Source organism: Saccoglossus kowalevskii, chromosome 16 (genome assembly GCF_978046115.1).
Source record: "Saccoglossus kowalevskii chromosome 16, keSacKowa6.1, whole genome shotgun sequence".
Lineage (NCBI taxonomy): Eukaryota > Metazoa > Hemichordata > Enteropneusta > Harrimaniidae > Saccoglossus > Saccoglossus kowalevskii.
The window spans coordinates 2,097,269-2,116,823 of record NC_140656.1 but is presented as its reverse complement, the minus strand read 5'-3'; the positions used below and the strand labels follow the sequence as shown (position 1 = coordinate 2,116,823).

The window sequence follows — 19,555 nt, the reverse complement described above, 5'->3', positions numbered from 1 at the left end:
CAATATCAGGTCCCATTCACTCAGTGATTTGGTTACTCAATGTCAGGTCCCATTCACTCAGTGATGTGGTTACTCAATATCAGGTCCCATTCACTCAGTGATTTGGTTACTCAATGTCAGGTCCCATTCACTCAGTGATGTGGTTACTCAATATCAGGTCCCATTCACTCAGTGATGTGGTTACTCAATGTCAGGTCCCATTCACTCAGTGATGTGGTTACTCAATGTCAGGTCTCATCCACTCAGTGGTGTGGTTACTCAAGGTCAGATCCCATCCAATCTGTGATGTTGTTCATCAGTGTCAGATCCCATTCACTCAGTGATGTGGTTACTCAATATCAGGTCCCATTCACTCAGTGATTTGGTTATTCAATGTCAGGTCCCATTCACTCAGTGATGTGGTTACTGAATGTCGAATCCCATTCATTTAGTGATGTGGTTACTCAATGTCAGGTCCCATTCACTCAGTGATGTGGTTACTCAATGTCAGGTCCCATTCACTCAGTCATGTGGTCACTCAATGTCTTGTCCCATTCACTCAGTGATGTGGTTACTCAATGTCAGGTTCCATTCACTCAGTGATGTGGTTACTCATTGTCAGGTCCCATTCACTCAGTGATGTGGTTACTCAATGTCAGGTCCCATTCACTTTGTGTTGTGGTTACTCAATGTCAGGTCCCATTCACTCAGTGATGTGATTACTCAATGTCAGGTTCCATTCGCTCAGTGATGTGGTTACTCAATATCAGGTCCCATTCACTCAGTGATTTGGTTACTCAATGTCCGATCCCATCCACTCAGTGATGTGGTTACTCAATGTCAGATCCCATTCATTCAGTGATGTGGTTACTCAATGTCAGGTCCCATTCACTCAGTGATGTGGTTACTCAATGTCAGGTCCCATTCACTCAGTGATGTGGTTACTCAATATCAGGTCCCATTCACTCAGTGATGTTGTTACTCAATATCAGGTCCCATTCACTCAGTGATGTGGTTACTCAATATCAGGTCCCATTCACTCAGTGATGTGGTTACTCAATGTCAGGTCCCATTCACTCAGTGATGTGGTTACTCAATGTCAGGTCTCATCCACTCAGTCGTGTGGTTACTCAAGGTCAGATCCCATCCAATCTGTGATGTTGTTCATCAGTGTCAGATCCCATTCACTCAGTGATGTGGTTACTCAATGTCAGGTTCTATTCACTCAGTGATGTGGTTACTCAATGTCAGGTCCCATTCACTCAGTGATGTGGTTACTCAATGTCAGGTCCCATTCACTCAGTGATATGGTTACTCAATGTCAGGTCCCATTCACTCAGTGATGTGGTTACTCAATGTTAGGTTCCATTCACTCAGTGATGTGGTTACTCTATGTCAGGTCCCATTCACTCAGTGATGTGGTTACTCAATGTCAGGTCCCATTCACTCAGTGATGTGGTTTATACTCAATGTCAGGTCCCATTCACTCAGTGATGTGGTTACTCAATGTCAGGTCCCATTCACTCAGTGATGTGGTTACTCAATATCAGGTCCCATTCACTCAGTAATGTGGTTACTCAATATCAGGTCCCATTCACTCAGTGATTTGGTTACTCAATGTCAGGTCCCATTCACTCAGTGATGTGGTTACTCAATATCAGGTCCCATTCACTCAGTGATGTGGTTACTCAATGTCAGGTCCCATTCACTCAGTGATGTGGTTACTCAATGTCAGGTCTCATCCACTCAGTGGTGTGGTTACTCAAGGTCAGATCCCATCCAATCTGTGATGTTGTTCATCAGTGTCAGATCCCATTCACTCAGTGATGTGGTTACTCAATATCAGGTCCCATTCACTCAGTGATTTGGTTATTCAATGTCAGGTCCCATTCACTCAGTGATGTGGTTACTGAATGTCGAATCCCATTCATTTAGTGATGTGGTTACTCAATGTCAGGTCCCATTCACTCAGTGATGTGGTTACTCAATGTCAGGTCCCATTCACTCAGTCATGTGGTCACTCAATGTCTTGTCCCATTCACTCAGTGATGTGGTTACTCAATGTCAGGTTCCATTCACTCAGTGATGTGGTTACTCATTGTCAGGTCCCATTCACTCAGTGATGTGGTTACTCAATGTCAGGTCCCATTCACTTTGTGTTGTGGTTACTCAATGTCAGGTCCCATTCACTCAGTGATGTGATTACTCAATGTCAGGTTCCATTCGCTCAGTGATGTGGTTACTCAATATCAGGTCCCATTCACTCAGTGATTTGGTTACTCAATGTCCGATCCCATCCACTCAGTGATGTGGTTACTCAATGTCAGATCCCATTCATTCAGTGATGTGGTTACTCAATGTCAGGTCCCATTCACTCAGTGATGTGGTTACTCAATATCAGGTCCCATTCACTCAGTGATGTGGTTACTCAATGTCAGGTCCCATCTACTCAGTGATGTGGTTACTCAATGTCAGGTCCCATTCAGTCAGTGATGTGGTTACTCAATGTCAGATCCCATTCACTCAGTGATGTGGTTACTCAATGTCAGATCCCATTCACTCAGTGATGTGGTTACTCAATATCAGGTCCCATTCACTCAGTAATGTGGTTACTCAAAATTAGGTCCCATTCACTCAGTGATGTGGTTACTCAATGTCAGGTCCCATTCATTCAGTGATGTGGTTACTCAAGGTCAGATCCCATTCACTCAGTGATGTGGTTACTCAATGTCAGGTCCCATTCACTCGGTGATTTGGTTACTCAATGTCAGGTCCCATTCACTCAGTGATGTGGTTACTCAATGTCAGATCCCATCTACTCAGTGATGTGGTTACTCAATGTCAGGTCCCATTCAGTCAGTGATGTGGTTACTCAAGGTCAGATCCCATTCACTCAGTGATGTGGTTACTCAATGTCAGATCCCATTCACTCAGTGATGTGGTTACTCAATGTCAGGTCCCATTCACTCAGTAATGTGGTTACTCAATATCAGGTCCCATTCACTCAGTAATGTGGTTACTCAAAATTAGGTCCCATTCACTCAGTGATGTGGTTACTCAATGTCAGGTCCCATTCATTCAGTGATGTGGTTACTCAAGGTCAGGTCCCATTCACTCAGTGATTTGGTTACTCAATGTCAGGTCCAATTCACTCAGTGATGTGGTTACTCAATGTCAGATCCCATCCACTCGGTGATTTGGTTACTCAATGTCAGGTCCAATTCCCTCAGTGATGTGGTTACTCAATGTCAGGTCCCATTCACTCAGTGGTGTGGTTACTCAATGTCAGGTCCCATTCACTCAGTGATGTGGTTACTCAATGTCAGGTTCCTTTCACTCAGTGATGTGGTTACTCAATGTAATGTCCCATCCACTCAGTGATGTGGTGACTCAATGTCAGGTCTCATTCACTCAGTGATGTGGTTGCTCAATGTCAGATCCCATCCACTCTGAGATGTTGATACTTAATGTCAGGTCCAATTCACTCAGTGATGTGTTTACTCAATGTCAGGTTCCATTCGCTCAGTGATGTGGTTACTCAATGTCAGGTCCCATTCACTCAGTGATGTGGTTATTCAATGTCAGGTCCCATTCACTCAGTGATGTGGTTACTCAATGTCAGGTCCCATTCACTCAGTGATGTGGTTACTCAATGTCAGGTCCCATTCACTCAGTGATGTGGTTACTCAATATCAGGTCCCATTCACTCAGTAATGTGGTTACTCAATATCAGGTCCCATTCACTCAGTGATTTGGTTACTCAATGTCAGGTCCCATTCACTCAGTGATGTGGTTACTCAATATCAGGTCCCATTCACTCAGTGATTTGGTTACTCAATGTCAGGTCCCATTCACTCAGTGATGTGGTTACTCAATGTCAGATCCCATCCACTCAGTGATTTGGTTACTCAATGTCAGGTCCCATTCACTCAGTGATGTGGTTACTCAATATCAGGTCCCATTCACTCAGTAATTTGGTTACTCAATGTCAGGTCCCATTCACTCAGTGATTTGGTTACTCAATGTCAGGTCCCATTCACTCAGTGATTTGGTTACTCAATGTCAGGTCCCATTCACTCAGTGATTTGGTTACTCAATGTCAGGTCCCATTCACTCAGTGATTTGGTTACTCAATGTCAGGTCCCATTCACTCAGTGATGTGGTTACTCAATGTCAGGTCCCAGTCACTCAGTGATTTGGTTACTCAATGTCATGTCCCATTCACTCAGTGATTTGGTTACTCAATGTCAGGTCCAATTCACTCAGTGATGTGGTTACTCAATGTCAGATCCCATCCACTCGGTGATTTGGTTACTCAATGTCAGGTCCAATTCCCTCAGTGATGTGGTTATTCAATGTCAGATCCCATCCACTCTGAGATGTTGATACTTAATGTCAGGTCCAATTCACTCAGTGATGTGGTTATTCAATGTCAGGTTCCATTCGCTCAGTGATGTGGTTACTCAATGTCAGGTCCCATTCACTCAGTGATGTGGTTATTCAATGTCAGGTCTCATTTACTCAGTGATGTGGTTACTCAATGTCAGGTCCTATTCACTCAGTGATGTGGTTACTCAATGTCAGGTCCCATTCACTCAGTCATGTGGTCACTCAATGTCTTGTCCCATTCACTCAGTGATTTGGTTACTCAATGTCCGATCCCATCCACTCAGTGATGTGGTTACTCAATGTCAGATCCCATTCATTCAGTGATGTGGTTACTCAATGTCAGGTCCCATTCACTCAGTGATGTGGTTACTCAATATCAGGTCCCATTCACTCAGTGATGTGGTTACTCAATGTCAGATCCCATCTACTCAGTGATGTGGTTACTCAATGTCAGGTTCCATTCAGTCAGTGATGTGGTTACTCAAGGTCAGATCCCATTCACTCAGTGATGTGGTTACTCAATGTCAGATCCCATTCACTCAGTGATGTGGTTACTCAATGTCAGATCCCATTCACTCAGTGATGTGGTTACTCAATATCAGATCCCATTCACTCAGTAATGTGGTTACTCAAAATTAGGTCCCATTCACTCAGTGATGTGGTTACTCATTGTCAGGTCCCATTCACTCAGTGGTGTGGTTACTCAATGTCAGGTCCCATTCACTCAGTGATGTGGTTACTCAATGTCAGGTTCCTTTCTCTCAGTGATGTGGTTACTCAATGTAATGTCCCATCCACTCAGTGATGTGGTGACTCAATGTCAGGTCTCATTCACTCAGTGATGTGGTTGCTCAATGTCAGATCCCATCCACTCTGAGATGTTGATACTTAATGTCAGGTCCAATTCACTCAGTGATGTGGTTACTCAATGTCAGGTTCCATTCGCTCAGTGATGTGGTTACTCAATGTCAGGTCCCATTCACTCAGTGATGTGATTATTCAATGTCAGGTCCCATTCACTCAGTGATGTGGTTACTCAATGTCAGGTCCCATTCACTCAGTGATGTGGTTACTCAATGTCAGGTCCCATTCACTCAGTGATGTGGTTACTCAATATCAGGTCCCATTCACTCAGTAATGTGGTTACTCAATATCAGGTCCCATTCACTCAGTGATTTGGTTACTCAATGTCAGGTCCCATTCACTCAGTGATGTGGTTACTCAATATCAGGTCCCATTCACTCAGTGATTTGGTTACTCAATGTCAGGTCCCATTCACTCAGTGATGTGGTTACTCAATGTCAGATCCCATCCACTCAGTGATTTGGTTACTCAATGTCAGGTCCCATTCACTCAGTGATGTGGTTACTCAATATCAGGTCCCATTCACTCAGTAATTTGGTTACTCAATGTCAGGTCCCATTCACTCAGTGATTTGGTTACTCAATGTCAGGTCCCATTCTCTCAGTGATTTGGTTACTCAATGTCAGGTTCCATTCACTCAGTGATTTGGTTACTCAATGTCAGGTCCCATTCACTCAGTGATTTGGTTACTCAATGTCAGGTCCCATTCACTCAGTGATGTGGTTACTCAATGTCAGGTCCCAGTCACTCAGTGATTTGGTTACTCAATGTCATGTCCCATTCACTCAGTGATTTGGTTACTCAATGTCAGGTCCAATTCACTCAGTGATGTGGTTACTCAATGTCAGATCCCATCCACTCGGTGATTTGGTTACTCAATTTCAGGTCCAATTCCCTCAGTGATGTGGTTATTCAATGTCAGATCCCATCCACTCTGAGATGTTGATACTTAATGTCAGGTCCAATTCACTCAGTGATGTGGTTATTCAATGTCAGGTTCCATTCGCTCAGTGATGTGGTTACTCAATGTCAGGTCCCATTCACTCAGTGATGTGGTTATTCAATGTCAGGTCCCATTCACTCAGTGATGTGGTTACTCAATGTCAGGTCCTATTCACTCAGTGATGTGGTTACTCAATGTCAGGTCCCATTCACTCTGTGATGTGGTTACTCAATGTCAGGTCCCATTCATTCAGTGATGTGGTTACTCAATTTCAGATTCCATTTGCTCAGTGATGTGGTTACTCAATGTCAGGTCCCATTCACTCAGTGATGTGGTTACTGAATTTCACGTCCCATTCACTCAGTGATGTGGTTACTCAATGTCAGGTCCCATTCACTCAGTGATGTGGTTACTCAATGTCAGGTCCCATTCACTCAGTGATGTGGTTACTCAATGTCAGGTCCCATTCACTCAGTGATGTGGTTACTCAATGTCAGGTCCCATTCACCCATTGATGTGGTTACTCAATGTCAGGTCCCATTCACTCAGTGATGTGTCTGAATATTATGTCCAATAATGTTTGTGTATGACTTGTTAAACAATTATACAACATGAGACTAGAAGATATTTTATGATGATTTCAATTGTCATTGCTACTGTGTACACAAAATATATATAATGACCCATATGTTGATATGAACCTATGTCTCTATCAAACCCAAATGGCCAAATGGTGGCTATATGTGTGGTAACAAATCAAAATTAATTATTTCTACTATTCTGCAACTAAAGTAACCCCAGTCATGTTTGGATTATTTCATTCAAAATTCTGTAAACACATTGATCATTATATTTTTTCACAAATCAGATTAAAAATGACTGATTGGCATTGTCATAGTTTAAAAAATGCTTGTTCCAGAGCCATATCTCTGGCTTGCTTTGATGCACATACATTAATACATATTGTCAAAATTATTGACATGCATTCATTTCATGTTCTCTGATTCAATATGGCTGACTTATGTGTGTTGGAGTAGAAATTCTCGTAGATTACGGCTTTTTAGAACATTACTTTGTTTTGAAAGATTGCATTCACCTCTAGTGATATTTATATATGGTATATGATTTTTTTGTCTTTAAAAAGGTTTTTGTCTCAGGTGCCAGTTTAGGACATTGAATGTCACTGTTGTCTCTCGTGACTTTTATTTTTTGTTAGTGCAAATTGCAAGTGCTGACACATAGAGCCTTTTCACCACAGAATTCATATTCATGTTTGGGACTACATGACAGGGCTGTGCGGCCATCTCTCTATCAAATGGCAATTTTAATGCGCTATCCTGGCGTCAACCAGACTCGGTCACACACAAGCACCTGCAGACCTTAACCAAGGTTCCTTCAAAGTCGCATTTGTTAGTGAATGAATCTCGGCCAGTGGAATTGGCCTTCTCATTGAGTCTGTGGCACACTCACCCAGGGTAGGGGTTGACCCTTTTAATGTTCAGCCTAAGGTAGGATTTAAACTTTGGTCTATCGGTCATGAGTCTGATGCGACAACCACTATCCTTCCAGTGACCAGTCAGTATATGTATGAATCTACATTGCAAATGGACTGGAGCTGTGTTGTGGGATGAATTGTTTGTAGTTATTGAAATAAATATTGAAATATAATCACTGTGATTTTTTTTTAATCTGTGTGAAGTTATGAATTAAAGCAGTTTTATTGAACCACGGTTGCTAAGTAACCGTGATTGTACCTTGAAAGAATTTAATGCTGCAATCTTCATTACTTCATAAAAAAAGAAAATCAAAGTCCAAATACTACCATGAATTCTGAGTGAGATTGAATTTCTTTTCTGATACAGGAATAGAACTAAATAGTTTTTGGAGTGAGACAGATCAGTGTTGTTATCAACCACTTGTGTGCAGCAACTGTAAGCGTAACAGTACACAACATGCCAAATCTTCTGTTATTGGTGTACAACTTATCTCCATGGAAACAAAGAAAGACAGAAAAACTTCTGAGGTAATATATGTGTACATTTGCTGTTTTACTGTGATAGCGCCCTCTAGTGTTCCTTTTTTTAGATTTGTGAATGGATATAATTTTGTTAGAGATGAAATCAATTCCCAATTATCTATAATTCTCTCGGTTAACTTAGGCTGTGAAGAGTGCAAAGCCCCAAAAAAACTGAATTAGTATAGGGGCACCACATAGTCTGTCTGCACCAGCTGTTGTTCAAATCCAACACTAAATACACATTTAATTAATTTTGTAATCCATGTGGAAAGTTGGAGTGTCACCAGTATAGGTAGACATGGGGGTAAATGAAAGATGTTATTTTCACCTCATGTAAGCCTTCCCTACTCGACAATCTCACACTCTATGTATGATGTATGCCCTCTATTTCATTTACCAGTAATCAATTTTATTGATTTCTAACTCGCGTTTCATAAAAGTATGCCTTTGTTTTTTATAAAATATTTAAATATTTCAAATGGCGTTTGAAAACATCATTGACAAATCGTAAGTCTTAGCCGATGAATACCACCCGTATAGAACTGTGGTCAGTTGACCTTTAACCTCTTTTGATACTAGCTCACTTTCACAATTTAACATTCTCTACCAAAGAATAATGCTACTACTTGTACTTGCATTCTTTCAAATGTATGTCAGCAAACAAATCACTTTACTTCCAAAGGTTTTAAACAAACTTGATAGCATCTATCTTTTGTGTTTGGTTTCTACAGTAAATGAAATCATCTCCTTTGATTTTATATAAAAGGTGGGAAGCGTTCAGGATAAATGTTTTATACATATTTATACATGTCACTACAACAACTTCATGGTGTAAACATTTTTTTTTTATATCAATGTTTGCTTAATTATTAATATCTGACAATTTATGTCAAAGCGATGGCAAAGCGTTGGCCCAGACAAAAATGCAGTCAATTCAGATATAAGACGGGGGCCAATGAAATTCGTACTGTTATATTTTAATTGTAACGGCAATGTTTGAGGAGGCTGAAACATGTGTGTGGTTATGAGTATTGAAACTTTACGTTCTCTCTAATAGAATTGTCTTGTAAAAATGAGTGATAGGTACAATACTGTCCTCTAGTGGTGATATTTAGAGTAGTGGGTTTTAGTCCCACTGTAGTAAATGGTATCTGTTCTTATTTCTGGTGAGTGCTAATGACATGTTTTCACTGAGAATTTTGTTTTCTTGGGGATGCTAGCAACATCTTCTGAGAGACTTCTGAGAGTTTTGGTGTTTGAGAACACTGGCCATTGACCGCCTTGTGAGACAGTAGTGATGTGGTATGTGATCTATGGATCGCTAAAAATGCTGTTGTTTTCTGAATGATGCTTAGTCATTTGATATGTTGGATGCAGGCAAATAAACATTAATAAATTTAATGAAAATGTAATAAACACCCACAAACATTTAATTCTAAAAATTGATTTATGAATAAATGTATATTATCTGGTATTTAGTTGATGTCACATAATTTGCTGTCAAATGCATTGTGATTGTGATGAATTGTCATGAAATGTTGAACTCTGTCCTTTGTGAAGTGTGTTGACCAATGATATTAGTATGAATTGCTGACTCATCATATATTCTAGATCAATGGATTTATTGCAATCACACCATATACACTGGTACCTTATTTTAATTCATTTGGATAGACCACACCCACTATCAGAAGCTATTCTTGACCATATGTTGGTAATTAATATAAAACTTATAAATATTGATCCTTGTTTTGTCTTTTCTCTGACAATAAATAAATTTTGTCTCTAACTTCAACATATTCTCGTTATCCTTCCAATTCAGAGTTTATGTAAAGGTGGCGCTTTTTATAGTTTGAGGGAAAGTGAATGGTTTATTTTGCTCTTGTTCGTGTCTAAGCAGACTATTGAATGTCCCTGATTTGTTGATTTAAGATTTTGCTGTGATTAAAAATGAGATGTGTGGAAAGCTGGTCCAGACAGGAGTGGGGATTAGATATAGGGAAGTTCATAGGGACCGAATATTGATGACTATTACATTCAGCTGGTGTATTGTACATGAAGCTGTATTTTATTCTGTAATTATTTATCATAGCCACTGCGTTGGCGTACTAAGTGGGTGCTTCTAGAAACAGCATATTGACTCACTTTGCAGTGACTGGTAGATAGTACTTGTTTCATCTGCTCACCGACTCTCCAGAACTCATTGACTCCCTTGCTCTTTTCATTTCAGTAGCTATCCAGGGTGCATTCGTTGCTAGTTCAATCAAGCCCTTGCCTCTCTACTTGCTTTCTTTGAGGCTCTGGAATCTTATGAAATAGCAATATTAGTTACCTTTATTTTAATCAATATCTTAGATTTTCAAGTTAAAATTATTATATAGGATAAAAAAAAAAATTTGCATTATTTTACATAATCAGCATATAAATCTCTCCTACCTGGAACAGGTAGACAGATTATTGGTTATTTTCAAAATGGCTGATTTATGAATATTCGATTGGAGTAAAACTTTGATCACACTCTCAAATAAACCAAACAATAAATCACCCACTTTCAAATTTATTTTTGTGAAACAGTCAAATTTGGAGCAAACATGTTTAATAATATTAGTCTAAAACTTTATTCCCTACTTGTGTGTGTTGTGTCATGAACACACTCGATCCATGTTTGATCAAAGATTGTCAGTATTCCATCACAAGAAATAGAAATTAACCAGAAATGTCAAATTTTGTCAATGTGACAGGCAAAACTATGAATCTACGAAGAAGTGACCAAAAAACATCAATAGCTTAGATGCCACTACTAGAACACAATGTCATACCGGTATTTAGCGTTTCCGTAATAAATTTGAATACGTTCATATTGTTTCCATTAACACATTGCTTCTTAATTTTAATGGTTACAAAGGATGTAACATTATATATTCTTGAAATCTGGGTTTTAGAAATACATGTAGGTATAAAATATGAAATAATGCTTTAACAGGAATAAAAAGTCATTGTTATTGTAATATCCTAAACTTACAGTTAATGTTAATATATTAATTTTGTCAATAATTCCAAGTAGCCTTCCACCATTTTGAAGCATTGCCTTCTATATGAACACATTGTCTGGTGACTCATTTTATTGCTACTGATATTGGTATGTCTATGAAGCCTTATATCATGCAGTGTTAAGCTTTTGACATATAATGGTGTGATTGGTCAGACCCTTCTTACTGAACATTTTGTATATTCCTTTATGACTGAATCAAATCACATACAAGCTTATGTATAAGCTTGTCACAATATAAATACTTTAAAATATTTTATTTTATCTGGAATTAATTTTCATTCAATAGACTTTTGGGGTGTTTTGTATGGAATTTATTTTCACTGATTTTTGATGAGTTGATTGTAAAATATAGAAAATAAAAGGTATATTCACTAGAATTTATTTGTCCCCGTTCAGATGAAGGCTGAAAATAGGACTAGTAATTTGGGTTCGGTTTGTCTGTGTGTCCGTGCGTCTGTGTATCCGTCTGGAGCCATTTCTCGGACACCCTTTGACCCAATTTTCGTTATGATTAAAATAAATATGGCTGACTGGCAGCCATTATGCCTTCAAATTTGCTAATTTATGATATTTAAACATGTCCGGAACTATTTCTCGGAGCTGTACAGGGTGATTTCACTAAAACTTTGTATGGTGATCATGCATATTTGATTATAGGTGCACGTCCCTTTTTTTTTTGAGATTCGGTTCAAGATGGCCAACTAGCGGCCTTTTTGTTTTTTTCCGTATTCCTGCTGATTCCTCCATAATATATGACCTGATTCAGTTCAAAGTTTGTACATAGGTACTATACTTCAAGATAACACAGCACCATGTTTTGTTTTGAGATGTGATCAAATTTGTCGAAATGGCGGCCATTTTGTTTAATATCTTAAAATCACAGTCTGTAACGTGTTCTGAACTGTTTCTCAGGGCTGAATAGAGTGAATTCAATCAAACTTTATATGATGTTCATGTATATTGGGTCACACATGCACGTCATATTTTTTTCAAAATTTGGACCAAAATGGTCATTTTTTTTTTTTTTTTTTCATTTTTTTTTGCCTCTGAAAGATATTGCTTAATTCACTTGAAAGTTTGTACATATGTAGTATAGTGCATGGTAACACAACAACATGTTTTGTCTTGAGATTTGAACAAATTTGGTAAAAATGGTGGTAAAAAAAACGTATAATATCATTCTGTAACTTGTCCGAAACTGTTTCTTGGATCTGTACAGGGCGATATGCCCTGATTCAGTTCAAAGTTGATTTGGGCATTTTCAATAAAACTTTGTATGATAACCTTACATATTAGGTTACAGTGCAAGCCATATTTCTTTTGGAAATACTTGAACAACATTACCCGACTGGCTGTGTTTTTCATTCATGCTATTTCCTCTGTAACATATAGTCTAATTTAGTTCAATGTTTCCACATATGTACTATACTGACAGTAACACAATTGATAATCTCTGTTAGTGTTAAAAAAACATTGATCTTTCATTTTTACATGTCACTTGTACTGAACATTTACATGTTTGTTTTCACTGAATCGTTTCTACTTTCACAGTATTCACCAATTCCCTCTTTTTATCACAAATAGCCAAATTTTTTGAGTAAAAACTGAAAATTTACTAAAATGTTGTCTGTTAAAATTAAGGTTCATTTCCAAAAATATTGAAGAATATAAGAAAAAAAGTGCAGATAAATTTGGCAGAGAAAGTCTTGTGGTAAAAAGGTTGAAGGATGAGATGCATCATTTCAACCTCTTATATGGTAATAGGAGATGAAGGTGACATCGAGGACATGTCATGTTATATATATATTTAGAAAGCTGGATGTGGCAGCTTATTAAAAAATGCGATTATTTTTTGTGATTTATTGGCTTTCTTTGTGTCTAAAAATAGCGTTTATGACATTCTTAGTGGTCATCTTAACAGTGTATTACATCCATAGTGGTCATCTTAACAGTGTATTACATTCATAGTGGTCATCTTAACAGTGTATTACATTCATAGTTGTCATCTTAACAGTGTATTGCAGTCATAGAGGTCATCTTAACAGTGTATTGCAGTCATAGTGGTCATCTTAACAGTATATTGCAGTCTTAGTGGTCATCTTAACAGTGTATGACATTCATAGTGGTCATCTTAACAGTGTATTGCTGTCATAGTGGTCATCTTAACAGTATATTGCAGTCTTAGTGGTCATCTTAACAGTGTATGACATTCATAGTGGTCATCTTAACAGTGTATTGCTGTCATAGTGGTCATCTTAACAGTGTATTACATTCATAGTGGTTATCTTAACAGTGTATTGCTGTCATAGTGGTCATCTTAACAGTATATTGCAGTCTTAGTGGTCATCTTAACAGTGTATGACATTCATAGTGGTCATCTTAACAGTGTATTGCTGTCATAGTGGTCATCTTAACAGTGTATTACATTCATAGTGGTTATCTTAACAGTGTATTGCAGTCATAGTGGTCATCTTAACAGTGTATTACGTTCATAGTGGTCATCTTAACAGTGTATTACATTCATAGTGGTCATCTTAACAGTGTATTACATTCATAGTGGTCATCTTAACAGTGTATTACATTCATAGTTGTCATCTTAACAGTGTATTGCAGTCTTAGTGGTCATCTTAACAGTGTATTATAGTGGTCATCTTAACAGTGTATTATAGTGGTCATCTTAACAGTGTATTACATTCATAGTGGTCATCTTAACAGTGTATTGCATTCATAGTGGTCATCTTAACAGTGTATTACATTCATAGTGGTCATCTTAACAGTGTATTGCATTCATAGTGGTCATCTTAACAGTGTATTGCAGTCATAGTGGTCATCTTAACACTGTATTGCAGTCAAAGTGGTCATCTTAACAGTTTATTGCAGTCATAGTGGTTATCTTAACAGTGTATTGCAGTCTTAGTGGTCATCTTAACAGTGTATTGCAGTCAAAGTGGTCATCTTAACAGTGTATTGCAGTCATAGTGGTCATCTTAACAGTGTATTGCAGTCATAGTGGTTATCTTAACAGTGTATTGCAGTCTTAGTGGTCATCTTAACAGTGTATTGCAGTCATAGTGGGCATCTTAACAGTGTATTACATTCATAGTGGGCATCTTAACAGTGTATTGCAGTCATAGTGGTCATCTTAGTAGTGTATTTTTGTTATAGTGGTCATCTTAACAGTGTATTGCTGTCATAGTGGTCATCTTAACAGTGTATTACATTCATAGTGGTCATCTTAACAGTGTATTACATTCATAGTTGTCATCTTAACAGTGTATTGCAGTCATAGAGGTCATCTTAACAGTGTATTGCAGTCATAGTGGTCATCTTAACAGTATATTGCAGTCTTAGTGGTCATCTTAACAGTGTATGACATTCATAGTGGTCATCTTAACAGTGTATTGCTGTCATAGTGGTCATCTTAACAGTATATTGCAGTCTTAGTGGTCATCTTAACAGTGTATGACATTCATAGTGGTCATCTTAACAGTGTATTGCTGTCATAGTGGTCATCTTAACAGTGTATTACATTCATAGTGGTTATCTTAACAGTGTATTGCTGTCATAGTGGTCATCTTAACAGTATATTGCAGTCTTAGTGGTCATCTTAACAGTGTATGACATTCATAGTGGTCATCTTAACAGTGTATTGCTGTCATAGTGGTCATCTTAACAGTGTATTACATTCATAGTGGTTATCTTAACAGTGTATTGCAGTCATAGTGGTCATCTTAACAGTGTATTACGTTCATAGTGGTCATCTTAACAGTGTATTACATTCATAGTGGTCATCTTAACAGTGTATTACATTCATAGTGGTCATCTTAACAGTGTATTACATTCATAGTTGTCATCTTAACAGTGTATTGCAGTCTTAGTGGTCATCTTAACAGTGTATTATAGTGGTCATCTTAACAGTGTATTATAGTGGTCATCTTAACAGTGTATTACATTCATAGTGGTCATCTTAACAGTGTATTGCATTCATAGTGGTCATCTTAACAGTGTATTACATTCATAGTGGTCATCTTAACAGTGTATTGCATTCATAGTGGTCATCTTAACAGTGTATTGCAGTCATAGTGGTCATCTTAACACTGTATTGCAGTCAAAGTGGTCATCTTAACAGTTTATTGCAGTCATAGTGGTTATCTTAACAGTGTATTGCAGTCTTAGTGGTCATCTTAACAGTGTATTGCAGTCAAAGTGGTCATCTTAACAGTGTATTGCAGTCATAGTGGTCATCTTAACAGTGTATTGCAGTCATAGTGGTTATCTTAACAGTGTATTGCAGTCTTAGTGGTCATCTTAACAGTGTATTGCAGTCATAGTGGGCATCTTAACAGTGTATTACATTCATAGTGGGCATCTTAACAGTGTATTGCAGTCATAGTGGTCATCTTAGTAGTGTATTTTTGTTATAGTGGTCATCTTAACAGTGTATTGCTGTCATAGTGGTCATCTTAACAGTGTATTGTAGTCATAGTGGTTATCTTAACAGTGTATTGTAGTCATAGTGGTCATCTTAACAGTGTATTGTAGTTATAGTGGTCATCTTAACAGTGTATTTTAGTCATAGTGGTCATCTTAACAGTGTATTGTAGTCACAGTGGTCATCTTAACAGTGTATCGTAGTCATTGTGGTCCAAAATTTAATTTCTACCAGTAGTGATATAATCAAGAAATCAAAAATGTATTGGTAAGTCTGCATATTTAGTGTGCTGTGTACATATTAGTCTTTCCTATTATACCATCCAATGCACACAATTTTCTATTTTTACCTCTTGGTTTTGTTTAAAATTAACACTTTGACAGAATATTAATCCCTTTCACCAGTCACTCTATCAACCCAATGTTTATTTTTGACTTGCGCACACACACACACAATGTCCGTGGGGCAATTTTGGGAAATACCTGGTAAACATGGGTGAGAACAAAAATGTGTGAAAAGGTTGTTTTTTAAAGTAAAATTTTGGACTGTAAAAAATGTGTTTAGATGCTTTTTCAATAATTCTCAATAATGAATACAAGGTATTTCTCTACAAGTTGTCCACTTGTGTCACAATAGGATTCTCTCTCTCTCTCCCTCTCTCGGTATGTTTGTGTGTGTGTCACAAATATTGCAACAACTGCTAGTCAATAAAACTTGATTTTCAAGGACGCAGGTCATTTAGATCGGACTGTTTCTTTTGTTTCCAGTTTGTTGTGTGCCTAGAAAAATAGCAACATTGTTATTTTGGTGAATATAGAACATGTCCTATTCAAATAAAGGATTTTAATATGCCAATCGAACAATTTTAACAATTCCCTACTAGAATGTCTCCTGTATGGATAGAACTCTACTCATAATGAACTTTGTGTTGAGCTTGTCTTAGATTGTAGCAATGTTCACTTTACATATGGACACTTAGTGGGAATAGAAGCAAATAGATGGAAATACCATTTACATCACTCATGACGATTTCTCTACAAGTTGTCCACCTGTGTCACAATTGAATTTTTGATTTTATGGCTGTGATATAGCTGTATATAGTGTTCATTTCAATGCAATCTGTCCACACTCAAGCCTCTGTGTCGTGTGATTGCCGCTATTAGCGGCGGTGGGTTGACAGATTGTTGTGATTCTGCGGCTCTCTTGACACAGGCAACTGACCTTTAGCTTAATTTTTTTTTACTATTCTAAGGTTTTCTCAGTTGCATTTTGTATATACCAATCAGACACTGACAAGTAAGTCATCTGTGACATAGTCAACATGGGTCTCAGAATCACAGATAGACCCTGAAGCTAGCGTCATCATACATAAATGAACGAAATTCACATTACAATCTTAAGCTTCCGAACAATCTGATATTTATACTGGAGTACACAGAACAGCACACAGAAGTGCTGGATGCAATACATTACAAAGTGGAAATAATATATATATTTTTGCACAAAAGTCCACAAACACAAAACAAATGACTGACAATTGACAAAACAAAAACTTCCGAGTACACTACACTGTGTAGTAAAATCAGTAAGAAAAAGATACCATGGTATACGTATAAATATAAATAAAAAAGAAGTTTCATTGAATACAATATTTGATTTTAAAAGTGCTGCAGCGTTAAGGCCCCCCCCCCAGTTATGAACTTCTTACTGCAATTGACCTCAGCGTAAGCCATGTTTTGTCATTTTAAAACAAAACAAAAAAGGTTATACAATTATAAACTATCTTATTTTATTTGTCATCCATTTCACTTTCACACTACCGTATATACCCCATTGCTGTTATTATTTGTGCAGTTAACCATGCAATATATGACATGGCATTTCTATTCATAATAGTATGAACATATATCTAAAACTTATAGTATCTATGTATTTACATGCCATTTATATTTTCACTTCATTTTACCTGTAATTACAGTCACCTAATTCATCAAGCAGGTTTAAACAATTACAGAAAGACAATTACAGAACCAATTTCAAGCATTTCAAATTACATTAAGCTATACGTGTTAGACTACTCATTCATCAGGGATTGAAAACAATTATCAGACTTGATAAAATTAAATGTGTATATGTTGATACTTTCATAACTATCCCACTCAGTTTAGCCACCGTGAAGAGTTCAGAACAGATATTTAATTAAAAATACTTTGCAATAACTGTACATTATTTACATAATTAATCATGCAATATGGCGTATTTAGAATATGGTAAGGAATTCTAAAAATAGTTAAAATTAATTCTTAGCAAAAATAAAGTATTTTACAGTAACACCAAATTGTGTCATCATTTTAAATTTATATTTTCCAATTATTTTGTTCTAGATATGGTTGATACCAAGTGCAGTCACATTCTGTGCAAATATTCTATAAGAAGCGTGGAGTCAACCATTGACGGAGCAGTCCAACACTGCAATGATCTCAGATTGAACATGCTTGAACTTTTGAAAGTTATCAAAATGAAATGTGTAATCTTTAGTCTTTGATAGTGTGTTTTGTCAGTTTTAGTCAGACTGACCTTTATCATTTCTCAGACATGCCCGGACCAATTTTGTTCTTGGTTTTTACAAAAAACAAGTCATAAAGGGAGACATATGAACATGACCTTTTGTCGTTTTATTGACATTTGACCAACTAGTGGCAATTTTAGTCCCAAAAATCAACATACATTGTACCTTCACCAATTTCATTCAATCTTGATAATGACATTGGTGGTCCACTGATTAAAATTGGAAATTTTGTTATTTTTCAAAAATTTTGTTTAAATTTGTCAAAAGGGAAGACATAATGGGTTGCATATTCAGTTATTTTTGGATTTCATTTAAATTTAACCAACTTGCAGGAATATAAATTGACTTTATTTCATTGCTGTACAATGTGCAGAGCAGTTATTTGCTGAACTGTTCACACCCCATTCAATCTTATTTTCAACTATACAGTTGGCTGGCAATTCTCAATTTATGATTTTACCAATAAATATACATATACCAATCATGTTTTCAAACTGTGTATGAATAGTCAGTGTTTTTGAAAGATATGTTCACACACTTTATTATGTGCTTACACATTCCTCTCATATTAACTACCCCTCATATACCATACATCCCTCACATATTAATAACTCACCTCATGTACCATGTGTACATTCCTCCCATATTAACTCACCTCATGTACCATGTGTACATCCCTCCTATATTAACTTACCTCATGTACCATGTGTACATTCCTCCCATATTAACTCACCTCATGTACCATGTGTACATTCCTCCCATGTTAACTCCCCTCATATACCATGTGTACATTCCTCCCATATTAACTCACCTCATATACCATGTGTACATTCCTCCCATGTTAACTACCCCTCATATACCATGTGTACATTCCTCCCATATTAACTCCCTCATGTACCATCTGTACATTCCTCTCATATTAACTCATCTCATGTACCATGTGTACATTCCTCCCATATTAACTCACCTCATGTACCATGTGTACATTCCTCCCATATTAACTCACCTCATGTACCGTTTGTACATTCCTCCCATATTAACTCATCTCATGTACCATGTGTACATTCCTCCCATATTAACTCACCTCATGTACCGTTTGTACATTCCTCCCATATTAACACCTATAATAATAATAATGAATGACATGACAACTATTTCAGGCATAGGTGGTACTCGGCAAATTCAGGACTGTTGGAACCGATGAGTAATGTGGGGGGTCATTCTGAATTTAGGAAATATAGGAAAGGGATAAGTACACATTGTAATAGGTGGGGTTCATTCTGAAATAAGAACATGTGAAGATTGTTGTT

The 19,555-nt window shown here is 37.3% G+C and overlaps 1 long non-coding RNA gene across 1 annotated transcript; it reads left to right on the top strand.

Annotated features, from left to right (window-relative positions):
• Positions 1-8,042: 8,042 nt before the first annotated feature.
• Positions 8,043-18,726, top strand: LOC144343269 (uncharacterized). The gene is made up of 2 exons (XR_013418924.2): positions 8,043-8,198; positions 18,061-18,726. It is a non-coding gene; the product is annotated as an uncharacterized LOC144343269 (long non-coding RNA).
• Positions 18,727-19,555: the final 829 nt, after the last annotated feature.